This window comes from Barbus barbus (genome assembly GCF_936440315.1).
Source record: "Barbus barbus genome assembly, chromosome: 41".
Lineage (NCBI taxonomy): Eukaryota > Metazoa > Chordata > Actinopteri > Cypriniformes > Cyprinidae > Barbus > Barbus barbus.
In genome coordinates this window covers 13,349,701-13,369,685 of record NC_136719.1, presented here as the reverse complement: position 1 = coordinate 13,369,685, position 19,985 = coordinate 13,349,701, and the positions used below count along the sequence as shown (strand labels likewise).

General features: G+C 37.4%; 1 protein-coding gene across 1 annotated transcript in view; it reads left to right on the top strand.

Annotated features, from left to right (window-relative positions):
• The first annotated feature begins 11,247 nt into the window (after positions 1 to 11,247).
• The window catches only part of LOC306860151 (SPRY domain-containing SOCS box protein 1), a 19,879-nt gene continuing 11,141 nt past the window's right edge, over positions 11,248 to 19,985 (top strand). Inside the window, exon 1 of the mRNA XM_079401705.1 lies at positions 11,248 to 11,415. The gene's annotated coding sequence lies outside the window, so the exon portion shown is untranslated. The remainder of the gene's footprint in view (positions 11,416 to 19,985) is intronic.

The following is a 19,985-nucleotide window of genomic DNA, read 5'->3' as shown; positions in this document are numbered from 1 at the left end:
TCAGTTTTGCCAGGGAGGAACTGCTGAACATTAGGCAGAACACACTACAAAAGTTTTCGATTATTCGGATGTTTTGCTGGACATAGTGGTCAGCGCAGCGGTGGCGCTGATCAAATGCAGGACGCTCAGATGGGGGTTGGCGAGTCGGCACACTCGTGAAGCTCAGACAGCGTGGATTTCGAATGCTGTTCCCTAGCATCCATCTGGCGAATCTCTCGCTCTCTACCCAACAAAACGGACAAACTCCTTCTGCTCTCCCGGTTTAACAAGGACTTTTCAAACTCTGCTGCTCTGTGTTTCACAGAAACATGGCTGAACGACACCATTCCAGACAGCGCCTTACATCTGCCTAATTTCCAGCTGATCAGAGCAGATCGCGACGCAGAATCAATGGGGAAATCGCGTGGCAGCGGGACGTGCTTTTACATCAATGAAAGGTGGTGTAACAGTGTTAAAGAAGATGTGCTGTTCAGATCTAGAAATGCTTTTCATCAACTGTACGCCTTTCTATTCGCCGCGGGAGATTTGCTCGTTCATTCTCGTGAGTATTTACATTCCACCGCAAGCGCATGTGAGCACAGCTTTACAGAAACTCGCTGATATGATCACAGACACAGAACAACAACACCCAGACTCTGTTTTAACATTCTTGGGGACTTAACCAAGCATATCTCTTATGTGAACTGCCAAAATACAGGCAGCATGTAACATGTCCCACCAGAGAATGTAATATATTGGATCACTGTTACACAGCAATAAAGAATGCATATCACTCTGTTTCACGGGCAGCTTTGGGGCTCTCTGATCACTGCCTGGTTCATCTTATACCAACCTACAGGCAAAAACTTAAATCTTCTAAACCTGTAGTAAGGACTGTAAAGAGATGGACCAATGAGAGAGGCTTTTAAAATCCGCTCTGTCTCGACCTTACTGATTGGAGTGTTTTTAAAGCTGCTGCCACCAATCTGGACGAGCTCACAGAGACAGTATCTTCATATATATCATATATGTAGCATTCAACAATGATAAGCCATGGTTTACAGCAAAACTCAGACACCTTCGTCAGGCCAAAGAGGACGCCTATAGAAATGGAGACAGAGTCTTGTACAATCAGGCCAGGAACACACTGAATAAGGAAATTAGAGTGGCTAAAAGGACCTACGTTAAAAAACTGGAAGATCAGTTCAATTCCAATGACTCCGCTTCTGTGTGGAAAGGCCTGAAAGCCATCACCAAGTAGAGGACACCATCCCCTAGCACTGAGGTGAATCAACAACTTGCTGAAGATCTGAATGAGTTTTATTGTTGATTTGAAACCCCCCACACCCGTCCTGACCATCTCTCTACACAACCGTTAACACCTCCTGCAACCCCCCTCTTCCCCATTCCTGTACTTCAGATCAGTGAAGAAGATATGCGCAAGGTCTTCAGGAGGAACAAGAGAAGGAAGGCACCAGGCCCAGACGGTGTGACACCAGCCTGCTTGAAAACCTGTGCTGACCAGCTGGCCCCCATCTTCACACAGATCTTCAACAGATCACTGGAGCTGTGTGAAGTCCCTTCCTGCTTCAAACGCTCCACCATCATCCCTGTTCCAAAGAAACCCAAGATAACAAGACTTAATGACTACAGACCTGTGGCTCTAACGTCTGTCGTCATGAAGTCATTTGAAAAACTGGTTCTGGCTTATCTGAAGGACATCACTGGACCCCCTGCAGTTTGCTTACCGAGCAAACAGGTCTGTGGATGATGCAGTTAACATGGGACTACATTACATCCTGCAACACCTTGACAAATCAGGTACTTATGTGAGGATCCTGTTTGTGGACTTTAGTTTGGCCGTCAACACCGTCATCCCTACACTCCTCCAGACCAAACTAACCCAGCTCTCTGTCCCTAGTTCTATCTGTCAGTGGATCACCAGCTTTCTGACAGATAGGCAGCAACTAGTGAGACTAGGGAAATTCATGTCAAACAGCCGCTCCACCAACACTGGTGCCCCTCAGGGCTGTGTTCTCTCCCCACTGCTCTTCTCTCTGTACACCACCGACTGCACCTTTAAAGACCCCTCTGTCAAGCTCCTGAAGTTTGCAGATGTCACCACACTCATCGGCCTCATCCAGGACGGTGATGAGTCTGCCTACAGACAGGAGGTTAAAGAGCCTACAGACAGGAGGTTAAAGAGCTGGTTGTCTGGTGCAGTCTAAACAACCTGGAGCTCAACACGCTAAAAATGGTGGAGATGATAGTGGACTTCAGGTGAAACCCCCCTGCACACCATCATAGACAGCACTGTGACTGCAGTGGAGACATTCAAGTTCCTGGGATCCATCATCTCTCAGGACCTGAATTGGGACAATCACATCAACTCCATTGTAAAAAAAGCCCAACAATGGTTGTACTTCCTTCGCCAGCTGAGGAAGTTTAACCTGCCACAGGAGCTGCTGAAACAGTTCTACTCAGCCGTCATTGAGTCCTGTGCACATCAATAACTGTCTGGTTTGGCTCAGCTACAAAATCAGGGATCAGAAGACTACAGAGAACGGTTCGAACTGCTGAACGGATTATCGGTGCCCCCCTGCCCACCCTCCAAGAACTGTATACATCCAGAGTGAGAAAAAGGGCTCAGAAAATCACTCTAGATCCCTCACATCCAATTCATCCCCTTTTTGAAGTTTTGACATCTGGCTAGCGCTACAGAGACACAATTAACAGGACAGCCAGGCACAAGAACAGTTTCTTCCCCCAGGCAATCCAATTTATGAACAGTTAAATGCCCCCCCCCCCCCATTATGCAATAACAATGTGCAATAACCTTATATTTATTTACTACCACCTCCATCCTTGTACATCCCTGTATCTCCTTTTATTCTATCCCATTCTATCATCTGTATATACTGTATATACAATCATTTACGTTTCAATTATTCTTTTCTTTTTCAATTTTTTGTTTGTTTATATTTACATATGTGTTTTTTATTCTCATCTTATATTTATTGTCTGTGTGTCGTTGTTGTCTCTGTGAACTGGAAGCTTATGACACGAAAACAAATTCCTTGTATGCGCAAGCATACTTGGCAATAAAAGCTCTTGTGATTTTGGCTTTATACTCAGTTTATTGGCTGAGAGTAGAACAAAAAGGCAGTTTAATGCAGTAATGGCAAACTGATACAGTGATTATCCTGAGCACAGTCAGGTAGCTCATTAAAGGAGTATAGGGAGCTGCTAATGTCAATTTATGTATTATAAATATGATTAATGCTTCATATCACTATGAACAATGAGCACCTTTTAACTTTGCTTTGATTATTATATCTTCACATCATTTATCCTGTTTGGATATTTCACTAGAGCCATAACCGCCAGAGACATTCAGGCCATAGATGAAGAACCCCCCCTAAAGGTTTTTCGAAATGGCCAAATTGACCCCCTAATATTTGATATTTCTGATTTTGCTATGCTGCCCTACATTACTCCACACTCTCCTTGTTATAAAGAAGACAAAAAGTTTGAAAAGGTACATTTTTAGGCTGGTCTGTCTCAGCGGTCTAACAGTACTCGTCAATGTCAAAATGATTGAGACGGTCAGATCAAAGAAGGCAGCCGTTTCTGTTTACAGGAGCCAAGTGTGAATTACAGCATTATGCTACAGTTTTAACAGCAAGAGTTTGAGGTAAGATGTAGCTAAGCAAACATTTAATATTTAAAAACAGTTTTACAATAGAAATGTTAAAGGTCTGACAGTAGTATCCAGAGATGCAAAGTACTGTTTTTTTTTCTCCTTCAAATTTTGTTGTTTTGAATTGAAAATATGCTATTATTTATGTGAACCCCATTTCCAGAAAAGTTGGGACATTTTGTAAAATGCAATAAAAACTACTCTGTAATTTGTCTTTAATCTTTAACACACAAAATTTAAAAGAAAAGTTTTCTATTGTTTTCACTAACTAACTTTTATATTATATTCTGTAAATATAAACACATTTCGATTTTGATGGCTGCAACACACTCCAAAGAAAGATAGAATAGAATATCCATACTGCATATTCTATAATTAAAATGATTTTGAATTAAATACTATTTGCAAACAGTTCAATTTGAATACTATTTGACTAAAAGCGCTCTCTCCACCCTCAATACCACGACTGAGGTGCCCTTGAGCAAGGCACCGAACCCCCAACTGCTCCCCGGGCGCCGCAGCATGGCTGCCCACTGCTCCGGGTGTGTGTTCACGGTGTGTGTGTGTGTGTGTGTGTGTGTGCATTTGTTTCACTACTCACTGCTGTGTGTGTGCACTTGGATGGGTTAAACGCAGAGCACCAATTTCGAGTATGGGTCACCATACTTGACAATACGTCACTTTACTTAAAAATAGATCTAGAATTTCAACTATTTTTATTTATTCACTTTTTTAATTATTTAATTCCCTTAAATATAAAGACCATACTCATCTATACTCATGAAGTATTTTGTCTGTGTGGCTTCTAGTGCATGAAATGCCTGACACATTTTCTTTTTTTTATGTGTATGTGTGTGCCACAATGAATCTACTTCGTTTTTAATCTGAAAATGCAAAAATGTACTTTACTACTCATGCTGTAGTTAAAATTATGATTCATTGTCCATTTAATTGTGCACTTTGTGATTTGAACCTTTTAAGGTAATTTTTACCAGTAGAATTATTTCAAAAGTGAAGGTCACATATATGTGTTATGAATATGTATTTTAAAAATTTAGTAACCATTTCATGCCTTTGGGGAAAAACAAAAATGCTTTTGAATTGCAAATACCTAATAAAGCCCATTTCCCCCAACACATCTTATGAAGATTAAAATATTGCTATGTTTAGATTTAAACAGAGAGCGAAAGCCTGTTCATTGTTCATCGTCATACATTGCAGAGATGTTGTTGTTTTTTTTAACAGGACTGTGTATGTACCGCACAGTTGGCACCTGCTCCAGCTGCTGTTGAGAGAAAACACCAAAGCTGAATTGATCAGCACACTTGCACCTGGGACTGTATCCACAGAGCTGCTCTTAAACTAATCCTTACTGGCAGCGGCACTAAAGATACTCTTAAAATCAGTATTCTATCTGCTGATATGAGGATAAGAGATGAAAAGAAACAAGAAATTAGGCATAGGAAATAAGCACATTTTTCAACATTATCAGGGGAAAGACAAAAATAGCATGAAAACAAGAAATAAGGATGAAAGAAAGAAACAAAAAAAGAAAGCAAGCAAAAAATAAATAAGAAAAGAAAGGAAATAACAAGAGATGCAATAACACATGTAGGAGAGAAGCAAATCTACAAATAATGTAGTGTAAAAATTGATGAAATTGCATCAAAGCATTTTGTACTCGGCAGTGACCTTCACACGATTGCCACCAATTCTGTGTCCACTGCACATTTTAAAGCAAGGAGACTGCTCAAAGCATGCTGCCCTGGGCCTTCCTGTGCTCCTCCACCCCCAACCATGGAGAAAAGCTGATTGCCTCTCTCTTTCTCAGCAGCAATGCAGCATTCAAGTCCTGCAGGCAATTTGACAAATGAGCTATGATCTGAGGGGCATGCCTCTACTGCAGCACACATTCCAGATCGCACGTGCTCGCAACCGGTACCGCTATAATTTACACCCAACATACCATCAGCCCTATGCATGTACACTCTCATGCTCTCTCGCAGCTGCAGTGCTGTATGTTCTTGCTTTAGCCTAAAGCTGAGGTATCTGCTCTGGGCGAGCACTTCCATCACCAGTAATTACCTTCACAATGCAGCACTGAGCACAGACCCTTAATATTACGGAAGTACTTTATCCTTGCTGGACTATATGGGTCTTTTAAAAGTAAAAAAAGCGTTAAAAATTATTTTCGTAGTCTTAATTTTATGTCTTTGTTTTTCAGTTAAAATGTGCTTTTATTTTAAATTAGCCAATTAAATTAAGCATTTAAATTGAGCAAGGTGGTATTTAAGTTGAATACATGTGTTCAAATCTAACAACGTTTTGTGTGTTTTATGTTTAAAACCAGAAAATCAACAAAAAATATTATTTTTAATTCCAAATATATTCTTATCATACTATCAAGACAAATCTGGCTTTATTTTAAATTAGGCAAACTAAATTAAGCATTTAAATTGAGCAAAATTATGTAAGGTGATGTCTTTAGTTAAATTTCATTTTAAATGTAATAATTGTTTTTGTAAGCATAAATCTAAGGTAGTGAGGTTTATGCTTAAAACAAGAAAAACAAAGCTATTTTTTCAGATATTTTCAGAAAATGTATTATCAGGATAAATTTACTTTTATTTTAAGGTAGGCAAAGGAAATTCATATTAATTTGGTTTCATCATGTTACGCATTCAAACACATCTGAAGAAAGGCAGCTCTAACAGCAATACAATATAAATGACAAAATGGTTTTTACTATGCGTTGTCTTCTCTGGGTCTGGGGTTGATAGTTTACTGTTGGCTGTCAAACCCCCTGTCAGCCACACATGCTCTGCTATAGAGGGGGAGTGATTTGCAGGTTGCCTGGTGGGACTGTGTATTGATTACCTCGAAATTACAGGTTTTAAAAGGCTGGCGAAAAAAGAGAAGATGTAAGCTGCCCACTTGCAGCAGTGTCTGCATGCTCCCCAGCAGTAATCAGCATCTTCAGCATATTGTGCTAACACTGCACAGGAAAATGTGAATTTCACTGAGAGACAGCTGAGTGCTGGGTAATTTAATTCAGGACTCTCTCTCTCAGCCAGAAGTGTAAAATGAGCCGTATAACCTTCAAAACCACACAACCTTTCATCTGATCATAAAGGATGACTGACAAATAAGAGCAGTTAGCATTTAAGGAAATTACCTGTGTCAAATGCTGAAAACCATTCCTGAAAAATGCTCATGCAGAAATCCGATCAGCAAATGACTGTGTATAAAAACAAAGGGCAAAGAAATCTCAGTTCAACTCACCTTTCAAAAAAGTGATTTAAAATCTAATTCAAACTTGGAATGAACAGAAAGATTTTGAAATATTTAAGATTGTGCTATATATCTAAGTTACTAATCAAATAAGCAAATTCAAGACAGATGTTCCTGTTTCCACTGAAGCACAATATGATTTTTAAATCAATCATAAATCATGCTGCATAACATGATCACCAGGTTTTTACACAAACTATATACTAAGAAATGAATGTACATATTTCAATTCAAATGCTTCTGATAGTATCATTTATGATATATGCACAAAAGAGAACGATTTAAATAGGACACCACTGGATCCCATTAAAAACAATACTCATAGCAATCTCAGGTCTTATAAGAATCTCATTGGAATGGTTCCAAATTATGATAGAAATTCTAATTAGAACAATTTTCTAATTGACAAGGGTCCTAGACAGGAATCTTATGAGAATGGTTTAAAAACATGATATAAATTGTAAAAAAGGGCAATACAAATAATGAAAAATAATAAATTATAATAATAGTTTCATAGCATTTATAAAACTCATGTTATATATATAACATATATATATTTTAGCATTGCAAATCTGTTACCTAAAACCCATTTATTCTCTGCACTTTAGCTTTGACCTTCATATATTCTCAGGACATTTAAGAATATATTTGAAGGCATCCTGCAGTTGTGCCATGCAATTCTGAACACAAGGTGGCAGGAAAGGACTGTCTTTCCCTAATTCTTAAGCCATCACAGTGCATTATTGTTCTGTAGGTCAAGATTTCATTCTCAATGACAATCATAAAAACAATGATTTTGACTAATCCTAACAAAATTGAATATAACAACTTTTCCTTTTTCCACATCACCTCCATTCGCCTTCCAAAACTGTTTTGAATGTCAAAGCCTCTAAATAATCAGCCTGGAAAAATGAGGCCTGCTTATTAGGATAAAGGAAAACAATGAAGCCCATATATTTCACTTGAATGCAAAAACGTGCATATGTTGAATGCCACAGTTTAAGCTGATCTCTTACATAAGAACATTCTTTTGTAAAAACAATAAAGTGCCAACATATGCAATTACCAGCACAAAGATTTAAAACTACACAAGCAAATGCTTCAATCCAAACTAAATCTGAAAACAAACTATCAGGCTGTTTTACAGTATACTTCTGCTGTGCCAACAAAGCGAAATATCCATTCACCAGTATGCCGATCCTTCATTTCACAGCACGGCCTCACTTATGGCTTCCGTTTGAAATAAACAGCATCTGTGCTGGAGAAACCCAGCCTGCTGTAAGAATGACTGCACAGAGAGAGCAAATGTGTCAGAGTGTTGTGTGACGGTGGGATTAGCTCACAGTAAATTTCCTTTTCCTTATGACACGCTGCTCATGCTCACATTCCTGCAACTCAATTCCAGTTCCTGAAAAGAATGAGGTGCTTGTGCAGAGATGTTTGGAGCTCTGGTGAGGAAACATAGCAGGTGAGTCACTCAGAATCAAGCCCTTGTTGGTTGCTGCTGGTGGAAAAGGGAACCAGACTGCAATGGTATAAAAACAATAGAGCTGGTGTTAAAAGATGTGCTTTTCTGGATATACGAGAGAGACTGTTATGTAACAGTAGTTTTAGGAAGGATTCAGTATATCATGTGTAACCATTTTAACTCTTCTTTGGCTCCTGTAAAAGCAATAATCTCCAAAATATTTGAACTGTAACTGTGTAATCCCTTTCCACAGCTGACAGCATAATTCTTAGAAGGTACACAGTAACTTTTTCCACTAGAGTCCGAGTTTTGACTGTTTGTGACATTTATATAGTTTAATATGGACTGTGTGGCTTTCCGAGCTGGAGAGAAAGAGCTAAAATGAATGTGTTTGCTTTTTCTCAAGTGAAAGGTAGCAGTGGCTGTCTGGCTAAACAAAAACAGTCAGTGGTAACAGTGGAGTTGTTAACCAAAGATCCCTGAAAGTACTCCATGGGGTACATTAAGTATTTTGATTAAAGGAATAGTTCACCCAATATTAAAAATTAGCTAAAAAAAAATTCCTTACCCTCAGGCCATCCTAGACGTAGATGAGTTTGTGTCGTCATCTGAACAGATTTAGAGAAATTTAGCACGACATCACTTGCTCACCAATGGATCCTCTGCAGTGAATGGGTGCCGACAGATGAGAGCTCAAACAGTTGATAAAAACATCACAATAATCCACAAGTAATCCACATGACTCCTGTGGATTATTATGATGTTTTTGTCAGATGTTTGGACTCTCATTCTGACGGCACCCATTCACTGCAGAGGATCTATTGGTGAGCAAGTGATGTAATGCTAAACTTCTCCAAATCTGTTTTGATGAAGAAATAAACTCATATACATCTTTGATGGCCTGAGGATGAGAAAATGTTCAATTTTGGGTTAACTGTTCCTTTAATGTTTTTAATTAAAATTTTAAATTATAAAGTGTTTAAAATTAAAAGGTGTTAAAACATTTCATTAAACTACTGAAAAGCAAAGCCAATGTAAACCAGTGCCAGAAAGGCCAATAAAACTATTAGGAAACAAAAGGATTTGGAAGATTGGGGATTTTGTTGGTAAAAAATATGTAAAGAAGCTTCGGATTTGTGAGTAATCAGAGTGAACACAAGGGGACAGTAAAATACTTCAATGTCCCTCAGTAGTAATACTGTGGTTAAGGCAAGAATGTGTTTCTTAGCTAGTTTAATAACTTGCTGTTTGTTTCTACCGTCACTGCTCACCTCTTCGCTGTCACTGAAGTCTACATCAGTGGGAAAACATCTACTCCACTCTACAACAGAATGGTTTGAGAGACACTAGCAACCACAGAGATGGGCTCAGGAGGAGTGATACATTGTGTAAGGTCTATATGGAGGAGTTATTATGTGTCTCCAGACAGTTTGGGTTGCCAAGATGCCTCATTGTCTGTTGAGTCATATAGAGAGGAGCCACATGAATCAGTGTCTTCAAGAATGGAAATGCAGTCATCACACAAAAAGGGTGCAACAACATCTAGGTCGGAGTGCAGTCAGGCTGAAAGTGAATATGAAAGTGCAAAAATTACTGTGATTGAAGACGAGGCTGTGACCAAGTATTCAAGATTGGGGGTCACTGAAAAGCAATATCAACCAATCACTATTCTGAATATTGGAGGATGCGTCCCCCCTCAATGGTGAACGTGGCCCTTAAGCCAGAGACAGACTATAGCATAACACCTCTAACAAAGTCAGAAATATTAACAGAAATAAACTAAACAATCTGTCAGAAAATAACTATTTATTAAAAGGCAATAGTAACTTCTGGGAAAATGTTTTTACAACTTTTTTACATAACTACACAAAGCAAACGGTGCATCCATTTATGTCAAATGGTTCAAGGAATTAATTTAAAGTGATTAAAGTAATTAAAATCAGTTATTTTAAAAGTATATTTCAATAAAAATTTTATACTATTGTGTAATTAAAATAATCAAACTGTTACCTCAAAAATCTAATCAACATGAATCTTAAAATATCTATATGTAAGCACAAGATTTATGTTAATATAATTAATTTATTTTACTTATACTAAGAAAACAACTAAATATAAGTTCCTTAAATAGAATATTATGAAATGCATCAAATTTGAGATGATCAGTAAACAAAAGAAATAATATTTCCTCTAACTACATAAAGCAACTAGTGTAGCATCCATTTGTCAAATGACTGAATTAATAGAAATAAATTGTCAACTTGTATACTGTTGTATAACTAAATAATCAAACTACTATACAAAAATATATGTTTAAGCACAAGATATTACTTAAATTAAGAAAAAAAAAACTTACTTATAAATCCTTGAAATAAAAAAATTATGAAATATATCACATTTGAGTTAATTGATAAACAGAGGTAGGCTACTTGCTGCAGGGCATATCAATATTTGAAATATATGGGGCATTTTTGCCCATTTATGACCTTTTTGTTTAAGTAAGAGAGAGACACTGGATAAAAGGTTTACAAAGTGACCTAAAATACCCATATCGTCCAATTCACTTGAATATAGAGTGCGAGTCAATGGCTCACAAATAAAATAATTTAGTTTGAAATGCTAACTATTAGGACTATTAAATAAAAATGAAGGAAAGTTCTAGCGCCTAAATTTATATCTGACATGCACACACACAGTGATTATGCCATTATTATGTAGTCCACAATTAGCAGGGTTTATCAGGGGAAATGAGCTAAACAACATCTCTGCTCAATTGGGAGGGACGTTCAGCAGCAGCTGGGAGCTATTTGACCACGTGACTGGAGAGATGCTTCTGTCGCTGTAAGCAGCCATCATTTCACCCAATACAAGCCTGTGCTAAAAGACACAGAGAGGAGATATAGTCATGGGTTTGCATGGGAATACCGACTGAAAGGAACATACTCGAGCCACTCCTTCGCCTATGGTTTATTTTCCGGTATGTATCATTTGCAGGTTCGGCCTGAGATAATTACGGTTAAACACATTTGTCTGTCTTTTGTCTTTGCGGTGTGTTCATATGCACACACTCGCGTTTTCCCAAGCGTTTCGGATGCAAACATCCAGTCGATGTGTTCATTCAACAAGCCGAAGTTTAAGGGGAAATGCGATACACACGCGCTAGACTGTGGCACGTTTCCTATTGCGTCTCAGTGTAAATAATAAATTAAATGCACTAAACAACAACTACGTCCTGCGTTTGTAATGAGTCTACGCTGGATTTTTTAAACGAGCAAAGATGTCTCGTGGACCTACATTTAATAGTTTCCAACCCTAACTGTTAGTTAAGTTTGGCAACACCAGGAGATTTGTGTTTCTGATTATTTTGTTCGTTGGTTACATTTAACCTCTGCGAAAGACTAGGTAAGAGTTAGTCGCATTACTAGTGAAGCTCGATGCACTAATTGGTTTGGTGTATTTCCATGAGAATTGTGCTCGTAGCCGGTGTTCTGAAATATTCGCTGTCTGAGATTTTCGGTGACGCTTGGCGGAGCAAACATGAATATTCATGAGTTTCCTGTTTCGCGTTAAAGCGCCACTGAAAAGATCAGTGCACTCTAGGATCATCACCGCACAGAAAGTTTTATGTAATGTAATTGTTTCAGCGACAGTGGCGATCTAGCTCATTTAGCCTTTTTTGTTTTTTTTAGCTTTTGAAGTTTTGTTCATATGAGCACAATAGTTTGTAGATTGCATATGTTATGTTTGATTTCATGATTACAGCAATTAATTTGCCTGCCTGTCATTGGGATTTGCCTTTAACATGTGTTATAAACCCTTTCCAGGGTCTTTTAAAGTTTTGTTTGATAACTTGTATACAAATATCTAAGGTAGCATAAAGATCTGATACAATATTTAGTTTTGCTTGTTCAGCTGGTAAATAACAGATTGTAGTATTTAGCTAAAGTAACATACCACATATTAATTTGCACAGTTACTACTATAAAGAAATTAAGTTATAATGCTGAGTACATTAAAGACATCAGATGATTTGGTGTTAAGTTTTATGTACAAATGTGTATGTGGACAAGACACAAAGTTAAAACACTTTAAATGGGGCCTTGACATCCCAGACAAATAAAATGTGCCTCCAAACTTGGCCTGTTTATGCAGTCCCAGTGGTACCAGGCGTTGCAAGAGGCACATGCAATCTAAACAATATAAGATTTACAACACATGAATGAATATGGTAGTGCACCTTTAAAATACACTGTAGTGTTTATAATAATAATAATAATAATCTAACATACCCAAGTTGCTACCTTGTCTGGTGTGTGTGTGGATATTGTTCTCCACAAGCCAGGCACAGGTTATCCAGAGGTTCTGTGGAAAGTCATCAAGGTGACATTTATATTCTTTATCACATGTAATACATCATCCCTTCTTTATATAATGAAGAAAAACCTGATTCATTCAAAAGGCATAGACCCAGGTCTTCACGCATCTGTGCAATGTTTGCGTCTGTGCATGAGTTTAAATAAATGATCTTTCCTTCCTGAGGATATATTACCTGGCAAGACATTGAGTTTAACTTTCAATCTTAAAGGAAAAAATCCACTCTCTTGTAGTGTAATAGAACAACAGACATCATAGAGTGAAATAAACCAGCAGTGTCCAGTGTGCACCACTGGTCTCTGTCATCTAGCCATTCAGTCAATAGAATATAATAGAATAGAAATAGAGGAGGGGTTAGGTTATATTGTCTTTTCTATACACACATTTGCGTAAACTAGAATTAAAACTAGAACCAAAATAACCTGCTGTCTTTATTGTATTCATAAATGCTAAATAGCCACATAATGATTTTATCTTTTATCATCACACCATGTTTCTAGCCATTTGGAACACTGTGTTAAGAATGTTTATATTACAATTTAAATGTATTACAAAAACATGAATTTATTACTAAAGTTGGGTTGATGTTATATAAGCAAACAATAAGAAACACCACAATGATCACAACTGAAACTTTGTCAACAACAGCAAATATAAATTTATATCAGTTAACAGTTTTATTAAAGATTGTCAAAATAAATTAGGTACATAAACAAATGTATGTTGGCTCAGTAAATTGGAGTGTATGCTCAGGCACATCAACAAATGAATAGCTGTAATGATTAAACATAACATACGACACAATCTACAAACTATTGTGCCTAAATTAACAGTAGCCTGAATACCTGCTGAACTTCATCACACTTTGAAGCATTTCTTATACTGAAGACATTTATAAGACATTTATTAATATTTTCAGTGGCGCTTTAACGCGAAACCGGAAACTCATGAATATTCATGTATGCTCTGCCCAGCGTCACCGAAAGTCTCAGACACCGAATATTTCAGAACACCGTTTCTAGTTGTACTCCACGACAGTAAAGGTGTTTGGCCCAGACAGTGCTGGAGAGGCTTTACTTTCGGTTTAAGATTTTAAAGACCCAGAGCATTTGGTCTGGAGGCATTTGTTAAACTATCTGTACTATATGCTAAATGAAGATAAACGTCATCGTATATTTACGGGTTTTATACTAACTGTAATTAGGCCCGTTTTTCTAATAACCTGTTTGGTGTTCTAGGAGTGCTAATAATTAGTGTAGTAGCACTGGAGTTTGTGTACTCTAACTGGAGGGAAGAGGAGGATTTTATTTATTTTTGTCTTTTTTTTTATTTTATTTTTTTTAAGGTTTAAGTTTATTCTTTTTGTAAATTGAGTGGAATCACGTGTATTTACCTGCAGCAGGGAGTGGGCCTTTTGAAAATCAGCATTGCAGGAAATTTAAAAACGCGGAGTGGAATTGGAGCGGAGTGATTACAGATTAACGCTTTGAGGGAAAAGGGGAAATGTTCCCACTCCAGTCAAATGGTGTTCCAGACCGGACTTTGATCGGTGTTGCTTTGTAATAAACCATGCTTAATTCTTTGAGTAGATCCAGAGTGCACCCTGGACGATGGGGCGGTGCGACACGTGTTGCTCCGCCCACCCCCAATTTCATTGGTTTATAATACAGCAGAGTTTATTGGTGTAGACGCTAGAGCATGAGCATTCTTTTATATACGTTTTTATGAATGATCTATGCTGTTTGGCTGTACCACAGAAACATTAAGTGCTAACAACAGCGATTTCAGTTAGAATCAATTGGCAAATGTGTTTTTTTTTTTTTTTTTTTTTTTTTTGTAATTCATGATGAATTAAGATTAAGTTCCTGTCAAATGCTTGGTGGCGGCATCTTCGGGCCGAATAGAGCAGTGTAATATGAGCAGCTCACGAATTAAGTCTGGGGAACTAATTCTTAATTCGTGGCCATGATATAGTCCTACCTATGCTATAGCACGTTACATGAAGTCAGATATTATTGCACTTTTCACAGTAGGCTACACGAAGTAGTCATTGAGCAGTCTTAGCTGGGCGATGCTGATAAAAATGATCCACTATTTGAGATTTAGCTGTTTTGTAATCAGAATCAGAATGATCTTAATTGCCAGGTATGTTTACACATACGGGGAATTTGTTTTAGTGACAGAAGCTCCACAGTGCGACAGAATGACAGCAACAAGACAGATAATAAAAAGAATAATATACAAATAGACAATGTACAAAATAGCAAAAAACACAATATAGACAATTATATATGTACAGGTCTGATATGTGCATAACTGTACATACAATTGTCTATATTATATTGTGTTTTTTGCTATTTTGTACATTGTCTGTTTTGTATAGGCCTATTTGTATATTATCTTTTGCCCATATACATTATTTTAGGATGGGTAAATAAGCACAAACTTAGGAAATGAGGATCATTCACTGTAGTTCAGTAAAACATAGGACAAACCCGCAAATGGTTTTATTTTAAAGAACAACTGCGGTGACACATAAGACAATAATACCAAATAGCCCATCAGCGGCTTGGCTTTTAGCTGCGTTCATTGCCACAGTAACTTACACTGAACCGCTGACCTGCTCCGGGACAGGTTATGTTCTGGGTTAGAGATCTCAAACTGAAATTGGACCAATCAGATGTGAGAAAAGTGACATGTCTGACACACAAGTCACTCCTCCAGTTTCTCTTCCTACAAATTAAAGGTCAATATGAAGTACCTTAAATAAATTAATAAAAAAATAAACAAAAACAACAGAATTGTCTGGCGTTAATGATAATTACAATTTACATATGATTTATATTATTATTACTCCATTACATACAAGCATTTTTAGTTTAACAATTATTATAAAGCATTTACTTTAAATGAATATTAATGTATGCAGATCATAGGTAATAGAAATAAGTGGTAAAATCAACAGATAACACTTTAAAAATGGCTACATGACCTTTACATGTTTGTCTATCACTATATATTATCAACTATATAAACTAACTTCACATGTTTCACTTGTGACTGCACTGATAGAGCAAGATCATTTCCTTTATTTGTCCTCTTTCATGGACAAGTACTTCAGTGGAAATGCGTTTAAATTCCTCATTCTTTAATTTCTTAACCTTTAACAAAAGCGTTTTGAATCTCGCTGGCTCTCTCGCGAGAACTGAATCACACTTGCTCTGTGTTGTGATTGGCTGTTCGCCGATGATGTCACACATTCATGTGCACATGCTCCATTAACTCTGGTTCAAGCATGAGTTGACAGAGAAAGTTGATGATCACCTTCATGGTACCAACAAAGCCAGATTAGAGTGGTTTGGTTTTGTCAACTGAAAACCTATCCTATTACTCTGAATTTGTTCATCTACCATCATGGTACAGGCCCCAGGAATCACTGTACTATATTAGACCTACTAATTTTAGATTTTTAGTAGGCTAGTTATATCTTTTAATAAATAAAAAAATATTAGTCACAGAGACGGTCTCTTTTACTCAAAAGTGCTCGCGTATATTTCACAGATTTACAGCTCCGAGTGATTTAATATTGGATAGTTCTGCAGGTCTATGTGGCTACAATGATCGAGTGTTAATGAATCTAAATTCATCCCATACACAGATTAGAACAGGCACACACAATGAGGGCGTGGATACATGAATAATTGGATTTAGCCTACTATAATATAGGAACCTTTAAAAATGGTAAGAGAATCAATATAGGCTCAAATATTTTATTAAGATAAACAAGGAAACATTGAGCTTGCCATGAAAACATTTTATTAGCACTTTATAACCTACAAGTTTGTGACGCATTGAGCAACGTAGGCTATAACTCATCTCTTTAAACAACAAAAAACAGTTGTGCTTTAAAACGTAAAATCAGCCGCTTATGTCCGTGTTTGTCCATTTCTAAAATGCATCTAAATTATCGTCATTTTTGCGTATAAAATCCCAATTTAGTGCTGATCCGTGGCCTACCGATCCTCAAGGAAATGTGAATGAAGCGCTATTCAGCCTGAAGAACCAGGAGGTGCTGTCATCAAGATTTTATTTGTAAACGATGACTTCATCTGACTAAAATTACCATGGTTACTCGTCTTAGTCACAGAAAAAAGGTTCGTTGACGAATATTTTTCGTCTTCGTCAACGAAATTAACACTGAATGACTCAACTTTTTAATTTTTTAATTAGATTTTTTATTTTATTTTTATTAATCAACAATAAAATATCTTGCGTTGTATATTTAAAGATACAGAAGTCTTCGTGTCAGCCAGTGTCTTAGTTACCACAGTTTTATTGTTGCAACTCAAACTTTAGCTAGTATTTAGGCAGAAAATGTGGTTCATGGTAACTTGGGTTTGTAAGGGGTTTCTCGTCAATGGGTTTTGAGACGACCCACAGAGGTATCAGCTCTGTGTTTGATCTGTTTAATATCAGATTACTGTGGTTGATGTATTGAAGGCAGATTAATCTAGCCTTTGTGTTTGCAGGAACAGTAGGACTGATTATCTCGTCTCAGGAGGGAGTTAACTGTATCTGTACTAAATGATCACGACTGCACACAGATGTTTGTAGGCCTGTGTAACCGGTAACTCCTCTGACTCTCTGCTGTAGAGGACATCCTACTGAATTGACCTGGATTACAGCCGTACGAATGCTGTCATTGCTGTGATATATTAAACTGTGATTTGCTCCCTTCCCATTCACTAAGACTGCTTGTCTGTGTTGGGCCAACATTAACATGGAATGTCCTGGCTTTTGAAGTGTTAAGAAATGAAATGATTAAAACTAAAGGTTCTTCTGTGGTTCTTCGGCACTTATCTTATCAGGAATATTTTTTTGAGTGTGTGTATAACATTCTTGTGTTGCATGGTGCTTTTGAAGAATAAAGTTCTTGATACATTAAAAGTTCTTCAGGTTAGTGTATTGTTTCAAGCACATGGTTTTCAGAAAGAACTTTCTTTCTACTTTTTTTTTAAAAGTAACAATGTTATGATATTTGATTGTAATTTTTTTTTTTTTTTTAATTATACCTGGAAGTCAATTGCCAAGGTGCTTTTCTGTCTCACTCTATTTTCTATAAAATATACACTACTGTTCAAGGGTCAGTAAGATTATTTAATGTTTTTGTCTCTTATCTTAGCATAAGTCTCTTATGCTCAAAGTTGCATTTGTGATCAAAAGCTTAGTCATTTTTCCCAGTGCTTGAAGTATACTGCAGTATCAGTCACAAAGTAACAGAGCATTATCACTTTCAGACAATGCTGTCAGTGGATTTAAGACACCTATGCAGAGTCTTGGTTTGACCTGATACCCTCAGAGGTGAACCGATTGCTGAGATTAAGCCTAAAGTTACACAAGTCTGTCTGTCGCTGCAGCTCCCCTGATGTTTGTTGCATAAACTTCACTAATGTCTGTCTTTTAGTAGCTCAGTTTTCCTATAACATCCCTCTGGACTCTTTTGTTTGGTGAGGATCACCGGTTTGGTTCAGCTGAATAATGAATTATTGTCTTCGTGTGAACCTTGAAGGCCTGTTGAGTCCTATATGTTTGTGCTGTTTTCAGTTGGCATATATTTCTCATGCTTCTGAATAAATATCAGAATGACTGTTTTGATCAGAAAAGTTTATTAGGCAAAGTTTTCCACTTCATTCAAGGGTGATTGAAGCTGTATGAATAACTTTTGATATTTTGTTGTTGCAACCTAAAGCTCCCAGTCCTGTCTGATAAATGAAGATCATTGGGGTTCTTTGTGAACCGTATGATATGTTGTTCTATTGGCTTTGTTACACTGAGCATTTAATTTGCTTGCGTAACTTCACTAATTTGGTAAAACAACTCATTAGGCTAACAATACAGCAGGTCTTGACATGCAGCCGTTACTGTAAACTAAGGAATGCTGAGCTACAGTAAATCTATTTTTAGTTCTGCTTAGTTAAGGTATAGTTTCATATCTGATAACTGGTGCAGTTGAGGGTGAGTGTTTCATGTATTGGGATTTCAGCAGCTATTCATGTCCGCTCATGATGAGTGTGTCTGAGGAAGTGATATTTGGCAGATGACGTAGTGATTTAGGTTTTTAATTTTTGTATGTGGTGTTTAAGTTTCGTATTTTCTTAGTTTCTTCTCACTTCCTGGCTCGGTTTCATACAGTATTTCCCCATACTTGCATAGTCAAGTTGCTTTTTACATCAACCTGTCCTGAATTACTTTTTACCTGTAATGTGAGTTTATCCAGTTCTATGGACACACTTCAGTTGTATCCATGCTTTATGACTGACGTTCCTCTCAGGAACACACGTTTAATATTTTGCTTCACCTGTTTCTGTCCAACCAATGAAAGTCAGCAGGGACCAAAACAATACTGGACCCCTTTGACTTGCACTTTTTTTTTTTTTTTTGGAAATCATGTGTTCTGTAGAAGAAAGTCATACAGGTTTCGAACAACATGAGGGTGAGTAAATGAGTTTCCATTTTTGTGAATTGCCCCTTTTTGAAGTTGCTGTGTTCTCCTAAAAATCTAAACATACAGAGCCATATTTATGTTGTCTCATAATACTCAGTCTTTCTGAATTGACGTGACCCATTTCCAAAATATAGACTTGTTTTTTTTAGGTGTGGAACACAGGGCCGTCAAAAAGAGAAGGCTTCCCCTACCATCATGGCAGAAACTACATCACCCAATTTTGGTCTCCTGTTTTGACTCCAGAAGTGTGCGTTTGTGTGATTTAGCAATATTTAGAAGATTCCTATCATTGCAGTATGGTATATATTTGTGTAGGGGTGTCATTTTCTGTTAGAGCATGAAACTGTTCTGCACTAATATCATGATGGCACCTGCTGTGGCTCTGCCTGGAGCTGTTGAACTTGTCTAGTGGGTAAGCGCTGGTTTAGGGCGCTCCTGTTTTCTCATAATTGCTGCGTCGACAGCTGTCAGCCCCACAGAACCCTGTTAGACAACTGAACAATATGATTACTTTAATCCAGAGTGAGTCAAAGTTCATGAAGGGAGTGTCAATACAAAGACGCCCTGATCTCTTTCAAAACAAATCGGGCCTTATGTGCTTTTCATCAAACTTATTCTCGCTGTTGCTCATGTTTTGTCTTGTTGGTTTATTGACGTGTTATGCCGTT